Raw genomic sequence first — 19,027 nt, 5'->3', positions numbered from 1 at the left:
TGTGTGAGAGAGAGAGAGAGAGAGAGAGAGGGAGAGAGAGAGTGAGAGAGAGAGATTGGTGTCTATAGTTCAAACAAAAGACATGACATTAACTCCCATTGGAAGTGTATTTGTATGGACTAAAGACTTGCATGCTAGCCTCATAACAAGTCCTAAATTTGAGCTCCATAGAACCACTTGGTCCACTTTCTTAGGCTTGAGCTCCATAGAACCACTTTCTTAGGGCTAGCAAAGATTGTGTATGGCACATCAGGCTTATGTCTAGGTCATGACATGTAGGGAATAATCAGTTTACCTACCTACCCAGTAATTTCTGCTAATCAGTTCCTACCATTAATTTTGTAAAAAATCTTAGCTATCCTGCCATCAAGCCTTTTCATTTTTGGCTGTTTAAGAGTATTTTTGGCTGTTTGAGGAGAAATTTTTACATAGTCCCCCTAAGCCAATCACTAACAGACAAGCAAGTTAATGTGTCAAGACTTTGTTCAATTTTGTTTTGCTCAATTTTGGTCGGGACTCTGCAATAATTGCTCAATTTTGAAAATTTTATGACTTGCAATTGATATTTTTCATTACTTGATAAAACTATCTTGTCAGTATCAGTATAAACAATGTTTCTCTCGTGTTCGGCTATAGCTAGAGCCCCTGAATCTAGAGCCGCTTGGCGTTCCAACCCAGTTCCAAATCCTCCTATTTTAAATCCAAGATTAGTGGAGTGCTAGTTTCTGGTACTCTTGTATTATTCTTGCTTGGACAAACGTATTGATCTTTAGGTATGTGATTTGATTTTCAAAGCATATCGTCAAAAATTATTTCTTTTAAATTGGATTGGTGATGTTTATATGCTTGTGATTGGCCACCATCCCTTCCAAGTACCGAGAATTGTTAAAATTTGAAGTCTTGGTCACCAAGGCATTGTTAATGTACTTCCAATGATGACCCAAGTACTCCTTATACCATACACGATAGTTTAGTTGATTCACAATTTGTATGAGGAGTTCACATCATCACATTTTGTTCGTGTGAGGAGTTCACATCATCACATTTTGTTCGTGCAAGTGCTTTGTCTTGCTGTTGTAGTGAGTGCCTATTCATCAAAAGAGGCAAATATTTTGTTTGTTTGACCATGGTCCAATGAAAATGAATCTATTGTACATATAAAATAATATAAATATGGGTTTTAAATATTATGTAGTATTATATTATTATAAAGTAAAAAATAAATTTTCTGTTGCCATCCTTGGGAACTCCAATTCCAATTGTTAAAATAAGTGTGTCACATATAAATTGTGTTCCGTTCCTATATAAGAAAAAAATAAATAAACAAAAGTCCTGCTTAATAGCAAGAGAAGAATGAATGAGCAAATACCTGAACCAGTCATTCCAAATGCCCTTGGTGTTGATGTTGGTGGTGTTGCTGCACGTAACAATGTCGATTGGCCAGTGCTAGTAATCGAATTTTGCTTCCAATGGGCAGTTGCAGTCGCTCTTCAATCCTTCCAAACTATTGCCCCGATCTCACTGTCTGTGAGCTTCCACTTGCTATGTCTCGCAATGGTGGTCGCTGTGGCTGCGCTGTTTGTGTCCAAGTACATCTCTCCCAAGTTCCCGAATCGAGCCCGAGTGCTAGAGCATGTTGGGGTCCTATTTGGTGTCACGGCCGCCTTCTTAGCCATCACTGTACCTTTCCCGCTCGGCCTTAAGCTCATTTACTGGACCATCTATGCTCTTTCTCTGCTAGTCATTTTCCTCTGTATTCACAATTAGCTTTGTGTTTTCTTGTCTCAATTACTTTCATTAGGCACCAAGGTTTATGACGATACTTTCTCGCGTAGGTCGAGGGTTGAAGTCCCCATAGGAGCAATTGGAAGTGAGTAAAAAAGTTAGGGCAAGTCAATGAAAAATGTATAGTTTATAATTAAATGAAAATGAAAAATGTCTAGTTTATAATTAAATGAAAATGAAAAATTAAATGAAGCATGATTTCTTTAATATTTTCTAAAATGAACAGTACCAGTTACAATATAGTCTTAGGGAGGGAGGACTCGAGATAGATAGACCCAACCTTGGGTATTTCACAACATGGCTACTCAAGGCTTGAATTTTGAATCGATCCTTTGAATTTGGAATTTAAAAACATTCAATGCTCCCGAACACAAACATTATCGATTTTTATTATTTTCATTTATGTTAAACCATATGGTATCTCTCAAATGGGAAACTGATATTGGCTATAATTATGTTCTTGACATAAAATGGTAAAATGAATTTAGGAAAGGGGTGCAGATTATATCATGGTTTTCTAATTCTCTTTTAATATGGAGACAGAAAATGGTGTGTTTATACGTTTGGCGGCATCGAATCAAAGCCTTGAATTTGGGATTGAAAAAGCATGACACGAGATACAAATATTTAAGTTCCACTCCAAATTCTAAATGCCATTATATTTATTGAAAAATAAATAAATAAATAAATAACACTCTAAGCGCCTTATATACTGAAGTATAAGAGAATACCAAATAGAGTTTGCAACCTGTATGCGAAAAATGAGTTAAAAAATATTATTGGGTTGCGAAACAATAATTCCCGCCACAACATCACATGAATGTATTTTATGCGATTAAGAGCTAGTACACATTTGTTTAAACACTAAAATGATTCACCAAAAAGCATCAAGTGTATATATAATCAAACTCTCCAGTTGAATGAGTTTCCTAAGTCCTACCAGCACAAAGAATTGAGCATACCCTCCGGATCAAACTCTCTTTGCATGTCTCTAATAGTTGGTGACCTGATGATATATACTATATACACCATCTGTCTCTCTCTCTCACTCTATGTCTCTATATATAGAGAGAGAGACACAGAGAGAGAGAGGGAGAGAGAGGGGAGGAAGTTGTTGGAATAGCTCTACATTTCTCACAAATTAACAATTCAAGTCATGGGTTTGCATCTACTGAGCTTCTTTATGATAGTTCTGGTGGGGAAAATACTAGCACAACAGTCCAGCTAGGATGAAAACTACAATGTTGCATTTGGAGCTGATCGTGTCTGGTCTCAACACGAGGGCAAGGATGTTCAGCTCTCCCTTGACCAATCCTCTGGTCATTCTTAATTCCCTACCTTCCACCTCTCTTATTTATATGTTCTTTTTCCCCGAAAGTTCAAGCAAACGCGCACACACCCACAATATTGCCCCTTGTAGGGCTCAACTTATACCATTTTGAGCTAATGCCCATTGGTTCTTATTTATATGTATTTCATTTATGGTTTTTTCTTCTTTTTTTTTTTTTCTTTTTTTTTTCAGGGCATTTTATCATTTACAAGAATCATATTTCTTGTAGTAACTTTTTCTATTAGAAACTCTGTCAATGCTTAGTGTACCATACACCATATGATCCAATAAAGAAAGCTTCAATAATCAATAAGGCTTTATGGCAACAAAAATGAAATTACAAGAAAAGGCCTAAGTTTGATTATATATATTGCAGTTTCACCAATCATACATTAAAGAGTTTTATAGTGCTTGAAACTATAAGACCATATTAGACTCTCTATTTGGCATGATAGTTCTAGTGGGATTCAATTTTCATTGATGTTCGATGGTGAACAGGATCTGGAATTCAATCCAAGATGAGTTATAGCTCTGGGTTCTTCCATTTCAGGATAAAGTTACCTGACAAAGACTCTGCAGGCGTCGTAACAGCTTTCTATGTAAGATAGTATGTGATTTTATGCCATAAAAGAATAACCATTCGAGAGTTGAAGTAGTGACTGAAACTAATGCTATTTTTTTATCTTTTGGCAGATGACTTCGCACAATGGCGACGAATTGGACTTTAAGATTCTGGGTAACAGAGAAGGGAAGCCCTACTTAGTCCAGACTAATGTCTTTACAAATGGAGTAGGAGGTAGAGAGCAGAGGATCCATCTATGGTTTGATCCCACTGCAAGCTTCCATACTTACAGAATCTTATGGAACCAACACCAGATAGTGTAAGATAACACTACTTACTACTAATTTCAAATCATGAGTTCACATGGCCTATGTTCCAAACTTCCAACTTTCTTGAACCTAAATAGTACTAAACAAACAAACAAAGAAGTAAAATGGTATACACTAATTCATCTTCTTCTCATGGTACAACAAAACAACAAAACAATGTTTTAAGAACTCAATATGGTTTTTTACATGCCCCGCGGCACCCGCCGGGCGGGGGGGGGGGGGGGGGTGGGCGGGGGCGCGTTATTGTTGAGTTTTGGCTGCAAACATAATTCATTATAATTCTTGAAACTTTTTACCTACTGATTTTGAAGGCGATTAAAATGAGCCAAATGATTAGTTACTGTATGTTTCCAGAAAATGTAAAAGAATAAGGAAAGCCTGGTGTAATTGTAATGAGAATCATTGCATTACTGGATTCACTGCTTCTTTTCTGGCTCCCATCGAGCAATAAGGCATCTAGGGTATTAAACGAGGGGAAGAGGAATTGGGGTGAGATGTAATGACCCGGTCATTTTCATTCCTTTCATTTTCTTAGATTTTCACGATTTTTTTTTTTTTTTTCGTTGATCTTTTCCTTTCTGAGTTCGGTTTCTCGTTACTTAGTGTCATCTTGAGTGTTCGGGGATGGTTTCCAAGACTCTTTTCCGTGGATTAACGACTTCCTTTGAGAACCGAGTCATTTTCACATTTTCACTTTTGTGACACTTTTCACTTTTCGTCTTTTTCTCGGTTGTCACTTTGTTGGCATAACCTCACTTTTCGTGTTCGGATTTGATTCCGGTTTTGCATGCATCCACAATATTTAAATTCCATGCTATGTGTATTTTTATTTTTGTAGAAAAGTATGCTAATTGTGTACTTTCTTCCTTGGGGGGGGGGGGGGGGGGGGGGGGGGGGCTTATTTTCTTTTGTTATTGTTGAGTTTTGGTTGCAAACATAATTCATTATAATTCTTGAAACTTTTTACCTACTGATTTTCAAGGCGATTAAAATGAGCCAAATGATTAGTTATTGTATTTTTCCAGAAAATGTAAAAGAATAAGGAAAGCCTTGTGTAATTGTAGTGAGAGTCATTGCATTACTGGATTCACTGCTTCTTTTCTGGCTCCCATGGAGCAATGAGGCATCTAGGGTATTAAACGAGGGGAAGAGGAATTGGGGTGAGGTATAATGACCCGGTCATTTTCATTCCTTTCATTTTCTCAGATTTTCACGATTTTTTTTTTTTTTTTCGTTGATCTTTTCCTTTCTGAGTTCGGTTTCTCGTTACTTAGTGTCATCTTGAGTGTTCGGGGATGGTTTCCAAGACTTTTTTCCGTGGATCGACGACTTCCTTTGAGAACCGAGTCATTTTCACATTTTCACTTTTGTGACACTTTTCACTTTTCGTCTTTTTCTCAGTTGTCACTTTGTTGGCATAACCTCACTTTTCGTGTTTGGATTTGATTCCGGTTTTGCATGCATCCACGATATTTAAATTCCATGCTATGTGTATTTTTATTTTTGTAGAAAAGCATGCTAGTTGTGTACTTTCTTCCTTAAGGGGTGGGGGCTTATTTTCTTTTGTTATTGTTGAGTTTTGGCTGCAAACATAATTCATTATAATTCTTGAAACTTTTTACCTACTGATTTTGAAGGCGATTAAAATGAGCCAAATGATTAGTTACTGTATGTTTCCAAAAAATGTAAAAGAATAAGGAAAGCCTTGTGTAATTGTAATGAGAGTCATTGCATTACTGGATTCACTGCTTCTTTTCTGGCTCCCATCGAGCAATGAGGCATCTAGGGTATTAAACGAGGGGAAGAGGAATTGGGGTGAGGTGTAATGACCCTGTCATTTTCATTCCTTTCATTTTCTCAGATTTTCACGATTTTTTTTTTTTTTTCGTTGATCTTTTCCTTTCTGAGTTCGGTTTCTCATTACTTAGTGTCATCTTGAGTGTTCGGGGATGGTTTCTAAGACTCTTTTCCATAGATCGACGACTTCCTTTGAGAACCGAGTCATTTTCACATTTTCACTTTTGTGACACTTTTCACTTTTCGTCTTTTTCTCGGTTGTCACTTTGTTGGCATAACCTCACTTTTCGTATTCGGATTTGATTCCGATTTTGCATGCATCCACGATATTTAAATTCCATGCTATGTGTATTTTTATTTTTGTAGAAAAGCATGCTAGTTGTGTACTTTCTTCCTTAGGAGTGTGGATGCACATTTCTTTGGAATTTTCCTTTCTTTTGGGGTCATTTGTGTAATTACTGTAAAGTAATTATTTTTCGTCTTAGGGACCATTTTGTAATTTAATCTGGAAGATATTTTCGAAAGGACCTTTTTGCAATTTTCGGAAAGTGTGACAAGTGTCACACTTTCATTGGTCCACTTGTTGACATTTGTGTGGAAACACTTTGATGCCTTGGATGACGACATGTGGAGGGTGGAGATTCACTCACTTGTTGACCTAGGATAGGTGCACTTATTAGCTTAGATGGTTGACAAGTGTAGGCTTGAGATTAAGCCTAGGAAGGAACCTTGGATTTGTGACAAGTGTAGGTTCACAATTAAGTCTTGCAATTAATTTTTGGGCCACTTTGGGATTATGGTTTTAAAGAAGGGTTTTTGTGCAATTGACCATAGATGTGTGTGTTGACCATGGTGTAGGATCACCTAGTGAGTGGAGGATTTCTAATTCCTCCACTCACACTTTTTCACATTATGTCATTAGCTTCCTTACCACAAACCCTAGCCTCCATGGATGGAGCTTAAAGCCTTAAGCTTTGACCTTGATTTTTGATAGCCTTCCATTGATTTCCAAGATTATCCTTGGGAATACTTTTTGTTCCCCTCATCCTTCTCTTCATAACCCTTGAAGGGTTTGCCATCTTGTGTTGATTTGCCTTGGATTCTAGAGAGACACTTCTCTAGTGAGGTAGGGGGTGCTATAATTTATTTTCCAAGTTGTTTTACTTGCTCTTGTATAAAATATAAGTTGTATGCATGACTTTTGTTAATTTGAGAAATTAGTGATTTATCATAACTTGCATATAACTCATTTTAGACTTGGTAAATGGCATGGCCATGAGTTGATCTTTGATATATATTAATTTGGGATGATTTAGATGAGTTTTCAAATCTAAAGATTAAATGGATTTTATTTGATTTAAATTCTAGTAAATTGTGTTTGGCTTGTATTCCATTTTAGACTTGATATATGGTATGACCATGACTTAGTGCTTGATATATATTAATTTGAGATCATTTGAATAACTTTTGAAATCTAGAGATTTAATTGATTAAATTAATTAAATTTTATTTGATGATATCTTGCTCATCTTACACTTTCGTTTTGATATATGTAAAGACCATGATATGTTGCTTAACATATATTAATTTGAGGTTATTTGAAATCTAGAGAATTTAATCATCTTGTTTAATTAAATTCTATCTAATGGCTCCATGGATCTATTTGTGTTTTAGAAGTTGTTTCTATATTCAAATCATGGACTTGGACTTGATGTGTATTCACTTAGTTGTGTTTGGAGCATTTGATAACATTGTTGTTATATTTATATACATGAGAACATGTTTTCTTTATAAAATATATTGTTGCCTTGCGTAAGGAATTGCACACTTTATAATTGACATTATGTATGCTATTTTAGAATTGAAACTCTAAGGCATGGATTGTATAGTTTCAACCTACTTGTGCATGGAAGGTGGTTTCGTGCATTATATAAATTATGTATTAGTTATGAACTTATTTGGTTTATTTTGGAGTCTTGGGACATTGTTACAAGTGATATGGTTAGAGTTTGGCTTTAGTGCGGGAGGTATGAGTTCTCCCCAATTGAGATAGTGCACACTAGGGTGGTCTTCCCAGCGGGTTAATGCCCGGAATAACCATTTTGATCTTGGTTTAGTCCGAGACGTGATGTCCAAGTTTTCCACTATTTGATTTCGCATTCAATTCTATTGATAATCATGTTTAATTGTGACTTGTGGTTTTGGCTATTGGCGAATTGATGTTGTTAAGTACATCTATGCTAAATTGTTATATTTAGTTGTTTTTCGCACTTTTAGATTTCAAGTCGATAACTTTAAGAATCTATGTCTTGATGTGTTGTGTTAAAAATTCTAATTATGCTAAATTGTTATATTTAGTTGTTTTTCGCACTTTTAGATTTCAAGTCGATAACTTTGAGATTCTATGTCTTGATGCGTTTTGTTAGAAATTCTAATTATGCTAAATTGTTATATTTGGTTGTTTTTGTATTTTAGATTTCAAGTTGATAATTTTGAGAATCTATATCTTATTGCTTTGTATATCATGTTCTTATGTTGTTTAGAATTGCATGCATGATGTGATTTATGTTAGAAATGTTCAAATGTAGCTTAGGAATGATCCTATAGATTCATTTGGAACATAGATGTTAGGTGGCATGACCCACTTTTGTCGTTTTCGTATTTTAGATTTCAAGTTGATAACCTTGAGAATCTATATCTTGTTGCTTTGTATAGCATGTCCTTATGTTGTTTGGAATTGCATGAAGGGTGTGAGTTATGCTAGAAATGAGCTAAGGTAGCTTAGGATGCTCCCTAAATCTCACATTCGACATAGACGTTAGGTGGCATGATCCTTTTGAACTGTTTCATGTTAGTCTAAAAATCTCTAAAGAAATCGAGTCTATGCATGCTCATTCTCTACGAGTAAACTTGTTTACTCACCCCGAAGTTACTGGGGGGCTGTTTCAGGTACGAAGACTTGGTGCGTGATGTTCATCATTGCTTGGATGATAGTTGACTTGAAGGCTTTAATTTTTTTTGTAAAGGTTGGCTTGAAATGCCACTTGTAGCCTCAGTTGTCAAAATGTGTATATTTGATTCCATATATGTAGTGTGTACATGAGTACACTTTTTACAATGTATTTGACATGTATGAGATGAGGCCGGAGGCCAATGATATGTATTTTGTATCCTATGTAATTTATGACTTCATGAAATATTATGAAATTATTGAAAAATGTTAAGTTATTGTCTCCCTATGTTTGCATCAGGTGTGGGAATTCCATTTTAATTCTTCCGTAGGATCTCATTAGTCATGTATGAGGTGTGGCCAAGGGACAAACAGTCATTTGATGTTATTTGTTACTTTTGGATTTCAAAATTTCCATTTCAAGTTCATTTTCGCCTTTTTGGCCGTTAAAGGGGTCGGATTTTGACCCGGCCATTTCCGGGAGCTGCGGATCATTCCTGCGCGTTCAAAATCACTATTTACGTTTGCGTGCATGATAGTTTTCATGAAAACCCTTTCGTTTCTGTTTTGAGCCTCCTATGGACTCATTTCACCCATTTGTTAAAAAATCTGAACTTAAGGGCATTTTGGGAATTTCCTTTGGGAAATAAATTCCGTTCTCAACTCCGTCACATAAAAAATGTGATTTTAGGGGGAGTTTCTTCTTCGTGTTTTTCCGAAAAATGTCATCTTGACCTCATAAACCGCGCTCCAAGTTCAATTTTCTACTAAAAACACTGTTTTTGCATTTTTGGATGTTCCAGCCCACGCCATTGCCGCATTTGGCAGGCCCCCGCAGTTTTTGGGTGGGCGCCCATGGGTTTCTGCCATAATTGGCGGGCCCCCGCAGCTTTTGGGCGGGCGCCCACGAGTACTGTTCCTGCTCTAGATACCTTTTTTCAATGGGCCATATCTTACTCGTTTTAACTCCGAATTGGTCCATTCTTGAGTCTAAACTAACCGTGTCAAAATAAGCTTTCCAATGGTACCAATTAGAGCTTTAGATTCCATTTTTAGCTCAAGTTATTAATGTTTTACTGAAGTAGTGTAAGGATTTGGTTCGAACTGGGATAGGGTTTTCCTTCCTTTGACTTCGGGACTTGATATCTTTTCCGTCCGGACTTTGAATTAGGTGATTCTTGAGTCTAAATTCATTAATTTTTTGTTGTCTTTCCAATGGTATGCTTGGTTGCATCCATTTCTCTATGAAATGATCATTTTGCCCCAGGTTCATTCTTATCCGTTTTTTAAACGTCGCTTCCGCATTTGTTATCTTTGGGTTTCGTGAACTCATTGAGGATCACATTGGTGTCCTAGAGATGTGTTGCATCTCTAGAGACCATGGTTTTATCTTTTGCTTCCACATTCTGTATTCATCAACAGGTCTGTGTTCGGTTCATCACAAGACGCACTAGCCGAAAAACTAGGGTCGTCACATGAGGCATTGTTGAAGCTCGACGTGTGGCCTCTCAGGGTAGGGTGCTCTAGTATAATGAAGAAAAGGAATGAGAGATGTATCTTGCTTTATGGGTTACCCCTACACTTAATGGTGTCAAGAGCTATTTGTAGTAGTGGGGGATTTGTGTGGGGAATATCAAAGTGTGGAGGCTGACGAGCTTCTGGATTCGGAGGAAGTTGTCACCACCATCGCAGATTATGGAGAGGTCTCGAGATATGGTCTTGTCAAAGACAATTAGGTGTTACAAGGTGGCTCTGTAAGAGGAATGGGCATCAGAACTTGTACTGACAATTGAATCCCTTGTTAGTAGGGATAAAGAAACCCTAATCCAGGAGGATTAGTGGTGGAGGTGATGTGAGGAGACTGGAAGGAATATCTAGGAGAGGAGAGAACACATCCCGGAATTACAGGAGTGGTTAACCCAAAAGGAAGAGGGGGACGACGAGAGCCTGAGGTCCGATGAGAGGGGTGATGGAACTAGGAGGACACGTGGTGTAATAACAATATTTGACCTTTCGGAGTAGGAGACAACTATTAGGGGATATGGCAGAAGGGGGTGGGTCATACCAAGGGCTGGTCATGTAATAGAAGGAAAGGTAATTCACATGTTGGTGGGTTGCGCTTTGAGCTTATGTTAATAATGAAGTTAGTGGCCTAAGTGGCCTAGATAAGAGGGACGGGCCCAATTCTAAGAGAATGGGAGGTAATATTCGAATGGCTGGGCTAAATAAAAAAAGCCCTAGACCAAACGACGGTGCATATAAAGGAAGATCCAGATTTTCTCAACTCGCCGTAAAACTAATTAGGCCAAGATTGAAAAAGTGGGCCAAGGTCGAAATGACCCACCCCCTTCTGCCATATTAGGGGATATGGCAAAAGGGGGTGGGTCATACTAAGGGCTGGTCACATCATGAATGGAAAGGTACATTAAATGTTGGTGAGTTGAGCTTTAAGCTTATGTTAATAATGAAGTTGGTGGCCCAAGTGGCCTATATAAGAGGGATGGGCCCAATTCTAAGAGAATGGGAGGTAGTATTCAAATGGTTGGGTTGAATAAACAAAGCCCTGGACCAAACGAAGGTGTATATAAAGGAGGATCCAGATTTTCTCAACTCGCCCTAAAACTAATTAGGCCAAGATTGAAAAAGTGGGCCAAGTTTGAGGAGTGACCACATTAAACATGGAGGGAGTTTTCAAGACAAAATCGGGCCTACTAGCTCCGAGGCTGACGTGCAAAGTATAGACCAGGGTAGTTATGGATGGCAAAGAAGTATGGTGATGTGTAAAAATGTTTTTCTCTTTTTCCAATAATAAAACCACTCACAATAGCATGAGTCCTTGTAGGATAAAGCTATGTAAAGAGTATCGAACCACGAAGACTGCGAAGTTTATGGCCGTTAAATTTTTAAGATTACTTCTGGTTTAATTCGAAAATGGAGGATTGTTTGTTTTTCACATAGGTCTTAAAGGCTCAAGGCGCACAAAAGTGCAAAGACCTCTTGGAGCCTGAGGCGCAAGGCGAGGCGAGCGCCCGACTGAAGCAAGGCTCACGTTGAAAAAAAAAAAAAAAAAAAAAAATACCACCCAATAAAGATGCAATAGAATGTAAAAGTCAACTAAATCAATTATTTAAGTTCAATATGCAACATAAACATGCCAAAGCCAACTAAATCAAGTACTTGAGTTCAACATTAAATAATCCTCTGAATATTGCAATTTGATTGAATTTATTTAATTTTTAGTGATTCAATAATTTCAATGAACACTTGAATTTTATAAATTGATATATGTAGTAAAGCACTTATATTCTCTAGTCAACCAGTTTTTCTCAATGACTGCAAATTTTTTTTTTATAAAAAAATTAGTTATATTTTCCTCAAAACATATAAAAAAACTAATATGGTAAGAAAAATAATGTTCAAATTTCAATTGATTAATTTAATATAACTTTTAAAAATTTCAATTACACAATTTGAAAAATAATGTTTAATTGATTAATTTGATTTATAATTTTTTTAAAATTTCAGTTACACAATAATTTTTTAAAATTTTAGTTACACAATAATTTTTTAAAATTTGAAAATAATGTTCAATTGATTAATTTGATTTATAATTTTTTAAAATTTCAGCTACACAATTTTAGTTTGGCTACAAAGTACAAACACGTGTGCCGTCAATATATATATTAAATGTGTCCTCATTAAATTCAAAACAAAAGTCCAAAGGCATACACAATTACACACCCTAAACTGGGAACCAAAAAAGAGAGAGAAAGGAAGAGAGAGAAAAGAAAAGTCCAAAGGCATACACAATTGCATACCCAAAACTGGGAACCAAAAAAGAGAGAAAAAAGAAAAGAATTCTGCCGAGATTCCAGAGAGCCGAGAGAAGATAGAAGAGAGAAGAAAGAAGAAGAAAAGAAAAGGAAGAAAAGAAAAGAATTCTGCCGAGACTCTAGAGAGCCGAGAGAAGAGAGAAGAAGAAAAGAAGAAAAGAAGAAGAAGAGAGAGAAAAAGATGCCGAGGGAAGAGAAGAGAGAAGAAGAAGTGAGAGAAGAAGGAGAGAAGAAGAAGAGAAGAAGAACATACCGTGAGTTGGCAGATCCGGCAGATCCGAGATTACTACGCCTTCGCTGCGGTTCGCAAGCCTTAGCCCCTCTTTCTTTTTGCTCTTTTGCTTTTCTTTTCTTTTTTTTCTTTTGTAAGTTTTCTAAAGTAATATAAAAAGTAATAATAAAATAGTACTTACCAAAAATAATAATAATAAACAATACGAACCAAAAATAATACCAAAACAAGTAAAAAAAAAAGCCTTTTCAAGCAGGCGCGCCTTTTATGTGCCTGTGGCCTTGCGCCTTCGTAGCAGAGGCACGCTCCCACTTCAAGCCAGTCGCCTTAAATAACATACAGGCGACATGATGGCGCCTTCGGTGCCTTTGACAACTAAGGTTTTTTAACCTAAAGGAAATGTAATTAACTACTTAAAGCGGAAATGTAATAAAAATGATGAAGGTAATGAGAGATAATTGGCTAGGAAATTGACTTCGTGATGAGCACAGAAAAATGCGCAATTAAACCCTTAGGCTTAGGTATTCTAGGACTTTTATCTATTTTACTTTCCCGTTTTAGATTAATTTCATGTTATTACCCTTTTCAGGCACTTATCCCAAAAATAAGTTAATTCAGCCAAATAAGAACATTAAAGAAGCTAACTCAAGCTGGATAGAAGAAAGGAGCAAAGTGGAAGCAGAATAAAGCAAAGTGTGGAAATCAGCAAGTTCAATCGATCTCAACATCACTTCGATCGATCGAAGCAACATCGATCTGGGCACTTCAATATCCAAGCCCTTGTTCTTATCTAAAAGAATCCACCATGTTCGATCGATCCAACCATTCTTCCATCGATCGAACATATTCGATCTTTTCCACACCTACCACCCCACCTACCACTTTTGTCTCATGGCGCAATCATTGAGAGGAGCCCTTGTGCACGAGTCCAGACCATTGGGTGTGACACTTGAGCTACCTATATAAAGATTTGAGCTACTTTTTACACATAGACTTACACATATACTTAGATACACTTCGAAACATTCTTAGAGAAGAAAAAAAAAGAGGAGGAGGGCTAGAGATACATTTTTGGGAGTTCTTCCATTCTTCTAGGGTTTTCATCAAGAAGGAGGTCATTCCTACCATGGAGATAGCCCTTGAGGGTTGGATGACTACTTCAATGAGTGGCTAAACATCTTCTTGGGGCTAGAGTTAGCCCTAAGCATGCCTTCTAGACTCTAATGCTTTGTATTTTGAGGGGATTTGTGTTGTAATCTTGTCTTGACACTTATTTTATATATGAATCTTGTTTATTCAATAATTTGTGTGGTTTAATACTTCCAATTGATTATTTCATTCTATCTATATGTTTATGTATGCTAGAATAGATGTTCATGTGTTTATCTCTAGTTTTTGTGTTATTGATGCATGTCTATGTGTGTTGATGCTATGGATCTAGAGATTGTCAAGGCATAGTGCTTAATAGAATACTATTGTGGTTTATTTGATGCTTCATACTCATGTCTTGATGGATTGTGCCTCTCCCTTAGTTTCTTTAGTTTAATTTTCATGCCCTTAACTTAGTTATAGTGTAGTTGCCTTAGTTGTTAGATGGGAGGATAATCCATGCTTGTTGTTTGATATTACATGTTTATGAATGTAAGTAGTATTATTCTCTAACCATGTGATGTGTTTCGATTGTGAGCTTACAAGAAGGATTAATGGCTTAGTTTGATGTATTGTGCTATTCACTAGGTTGCTTAGACAATATGTGTTTAATTGGCCATCCATGCTTATTGAAACAATCAATCACACACTCTCAAATTGCAACACATGTTTCCCCTCATTAATTATACATTGAATGTCTAGAATGGTGATGTTTAGTGGTGACCTCTAGACCTCAAGACCTCACTATTGTTTTCTCTAAATTTCATTTAAATTGCTTATTTTACATTGAACTTGTTTAGTTTAGTTTATAGTCTAATCAATCAAACACACCATCTCTTGATCACTCGACCTACTAACCCTATACATTGTTTCCATTGCTAGTGTACCCACAATCCCTTGGGATGATCCCTACTCACCCTAACTGTATTTTTAGTTAGAGGTAGTAGTGGCATTTATAAATTTAAAACTTGGCTACACTATTTTGCACAAATTTGGTTGTACCCGCGACTAACCACCAAGTTTTTGGCGCCGTTGCCGGGGACTGAGTTGGCAATGCCGTGTTTTGGAAACAAATAGAAATTTGTATTCTTTTGATCGTGTCTTTACTTTATTTTCTTTTTAGTTACTTATTATGTTTGTTTTTATTTGATTAGGTGAATTGAGTAAGGAATTGAGCAAAGGAAGCCAAGTGAAGCTAAGCAAAAGCAAAAAAGAGCTCAAATCAAAAAAATTACAAAGCATAGCAAGGCTTGAAAATTGAAAATGAATTGAAGTTGCTTAAGGACCCTTTGTGAGATCTTTCTAACTTAATTCTAGTTAAATCGTCGGCCCGCGTGATGGCAATCTACTTTTCTTTGCATGTTGTTCAAGCATGAGAGTATAGGATCATTGTATGTGGAGATTTGTTGATTAATTTATTGCGGGGGCGAAGTGATTGTTTTGATTTTTGTGCGGTCTTAACCCACCCTTCATCATTCTAATGGAAAATCTAGAGGGTCATCTTGGTTATTTAGACCCGAATTTCATGGAACACCCGCCTTTCAACCAATTTCCTCCTGGGGTTCAAGCTCTAATTCCTCCAATGGTCCTTCGTGATCATTATAATATCCATGAATACCATGCACCAATTTGTATCATGCTTCCTAATTTTGGAGCCGATCAATATGAGATTATGCCTGAGACTATTTAAATGTGTCCACTCTTTCATGGCTTAGATGGTGAGGAACCATATAAACATCTTGATGAATTCCTTGAAATATGCTCTACCATGAGGTACATGAATGTCCCGGAAGAAATTCTTAGGTTACTTCTCTTCCCTTTCACTCTTAAAAATAAGGCTAAGCATTGGTTCAACAACTTGGGGGCAAATTCAATAACTTCTTGGGTACAAATGCAAAATGAATTTTTGAAGAAATTTTACCCCGTGAGTTTGACCAATGTTATGCTAACTTCTATTCGTGAATTTTCTCAAAGGGAAGGAGAACTTTTGCTTGAGGCTTAGGAAAGATTGAATGACTTGTTAAGGAAATGCCCATACCATGGCATTCCTAAATAACAAGTAGTTCAATATTTCTATGAAAGTCTATCCGACATTCACAAGGATATAGTTGATACCTCATGTGGAGGATCATATTTTGGGAAACATGAAGATGATGTTTGGCACCTTTTTGAGAAAATGAGTGAAAATTCATTACATAAGTCTCACACTTCTCGGTTAAGTCATGATTCTATTAACAAAAAGAGAAATTTGAAAGTGTGTCAAATCGAAAGTCCAATGGAGATTGTTGCCGAGGTCAAAACTCTCACTCAAAAACTTGATCAATTTTTATTGAGTCAAAAACTGGCAAATCAATCATCTCCTCTTCTTAATCATCGTCTTCATCATTCTTGTGAGCTATGCATGAATTATTCAAGTGTACTGCATACTACTTTCAATTGTCCCCATGGACATGTGCTTGATGAACACTATGAACAAGTCAATGCCACATTTAATCACTCTCTTTCAAATGCTTATGTTCCGGTGTGAAGTGAACATTCAAATCCATTTCAAGCTAAAAAATTTCAAAACTGATATATTCCTCCTCATGAAAGAAATAAAGGTTAAAAAGGATTTGTCTCACCTTCTTCTTTTTATCATCAAAGCATGAATCATTTTTCTCATCCTCGAGCTTATAATTCTCAAAGTAGCTCTAATCATCCTCATGCACATTCTAGCAACCCCACATTTGAAGATAAGGTCCTAGTGGCTTTGGATAGTTTGGAAATGAATACAAATTTATTGCATTCTCATTCTCAATCGATATCAAAGCTTGAATCCCAAATATGGATGATAGCTAATGCATTAAATGCGAGAGAAATTCGTAAATTACCTAGCCAACCCGAAAGGAACCACAAAGCCTAACATTTTGTGGTAGCAAACTCTACATCAGGGTGTCCTTCCCAAGAATAGGTGCAAGCAATCACCATTTTGAGAAGTGGTAGGCAAGTTGACAATAAGGTTGAACAACCAAGTGAAGATAGTGAACCGGTGCAACCAAAAGTTGACACCCATCCCGTTTCCAATCCTATTCCTATTTCCTTGGATGAAAATGGCCCTAGAGGGAATTCTCAACCTTCTTCATCACCCCCTCAAGTTGCAAGGTCTTATGAGCCAAAAGCTCCATTTCCTTATGCTTTAAAAGAAACTTCGCCTTTCGGGAGGCAAGAAGGAAAAATCCATGACATGATGGAAGTCTTCAAAGAAGTCAACATAAATCTTCCCCTCTTGGATGGAATTAGGCAAATTCCGCTTTATGCAAAATTCTTGAAAGATCTTTGCACACAAAAAAGGAAGAGCAAGGGACAATGCCCTAAAAAAGTGTTTCTCACGGAGCAAGTGAGCTCCATCATCCAACATAACACTCCACCTAAGTTCAAAGATCCAGGTGCTCCGACCATCTCATGTGTAATTGGAACCCATGAAGTTCGTAGAGCTCTTCTTAACTTAGGAGCGATTGTTAATTTGATTCCCTACTCCGTGTATGTCCAACTAGGATTGAATGAATTAAAGCCAACCATGCTGGTGCTTCAATTAGCCGATAGATCTATCAAAACACCTAGGGGCATGATTGAGGACATACTCATCAAGGTTGACAAGTTCTACTTCCCGGTCAATTTTGTGATTCTTGATACCAAACCGGTTGCTAATCCCATCAATCACATCCCAATTATCTTAGGAAGGCCATTTCTTACTACCGCAAATGTTACCATTAACTTTAGATCCGGTGTCATGGACCTTTCTTTTGGTAATATGATGGTTAAGCTTAATGTTTTCAATGCAAGTCGGCATCCCATAGATGAAGACGAGTGCTGTCTCATAGATGTCTTGGATGAGGTTGTTTTGGAATCTATCCCTACCATGGTCATGAAACAACCAACCAAGGACAATCTTTCATCTCTTTTAGCCGAGGATCCTCTTGCATCTTGTCTCCTCAAAATGTATGAAAGTTATGGATTTGGTAATGAAGGATCAATGAATGAGGTTAATGATCTAATGGAATCCGTTGCAAGTTTAGACTTTCCACCTTGGAAAGATCCAAAAGAACCTCTTCCTCCACTCTCTAGCACTCCACCGGTCCCATCTCTAGTCTCTTTACCTACTCTTGAGCTTAAAACTCTCCCTCCCAATCTTAAGTATGCCTTCCTAGGCCCGAAAGAGACTCTTCTGGTCATTATCTCTTCCAATCTTGAAAAAGATCAAGAGAATTCTCTTTTAAATGTGCTTAAGGAAAATAAGGAAGCTATTGGGTAGAGTGTAGCGGATCTAAAGGGAATTGACCATTTCATTTGTATGCATCGCATTCTTATGGAAGAAGATGCAAAACCCTTTAGAGACGCCCAAAGGAGATTGAATCCCAACATGAAAGAAGTGGTTAAAAAGGAAGTTGTTAAGCTCTTAGATGCCGGTATCATTTTTCCAATCTTTGATAGCAAGTGGGTGAGCCCAACTCAAGTAGTTCCCAAGAAATTGGAGATTATGGTGGTTGAAAATGCAAATTAAGGTGAGGCAATTTCTAAGCGTACCGCCAATTCATGGCGTGTATGCATTGATTACCGCAAATTAAATGCCGCCACTAGAAAAGATCATTTCCCTTTGCCATTCATTGATTAAATTCTAGAGAGATTGGCTGGACAACAATATTATTGCTGCCTTGATGGCTATTCGGGTTACAATCAAGTAACCCTTAACCCCTTAGACCAAGAGAAAACCACATTACGGATGCCATTTGGTTTGTGCAATGCCCCTGCCACATTTCAAAGGTGTATGATGTCAATTTTTTCGAACATGGTGGAAGAGTATCTAGAGGTCTTTATGTATGATTTTTCTGTCTTTGGGTCTTCATTTGATGCATGCCTCAAAAATCTAAATTTGGTGCTTAAAAGATGTCTTAAAACAAACCTTGTTATTAGTTGGGAAAAGAGCCATATCATGGTTCAAGAAGGTATTTTTTTGGGTCACGTCATCTCAAAAAGGGGAATTGAGGTAGATAAAGCGAAAGTTGAGCTCATTTCTGAATTGC

Source organism: Cornus florida, unplaced genomic scaffold, assembly GCF_030987335.1.
Source record: "Cornus florida cultivar Cherokee Brave unplaced genomic scaffold, ASM3098733v1 CherokeeBrave_3.0.0_Hap2_Chr01, whole genome shotgun sequence".
Taxonomy (NCBI): Eukaryota; Viridiplantae; Streptophyta; class Magnoliopsida; order Cornales; family Cornaceae; genus Cornus; species Cornus florida.
Note: the sequence above shows the minus strand (reverse complement) of the source record.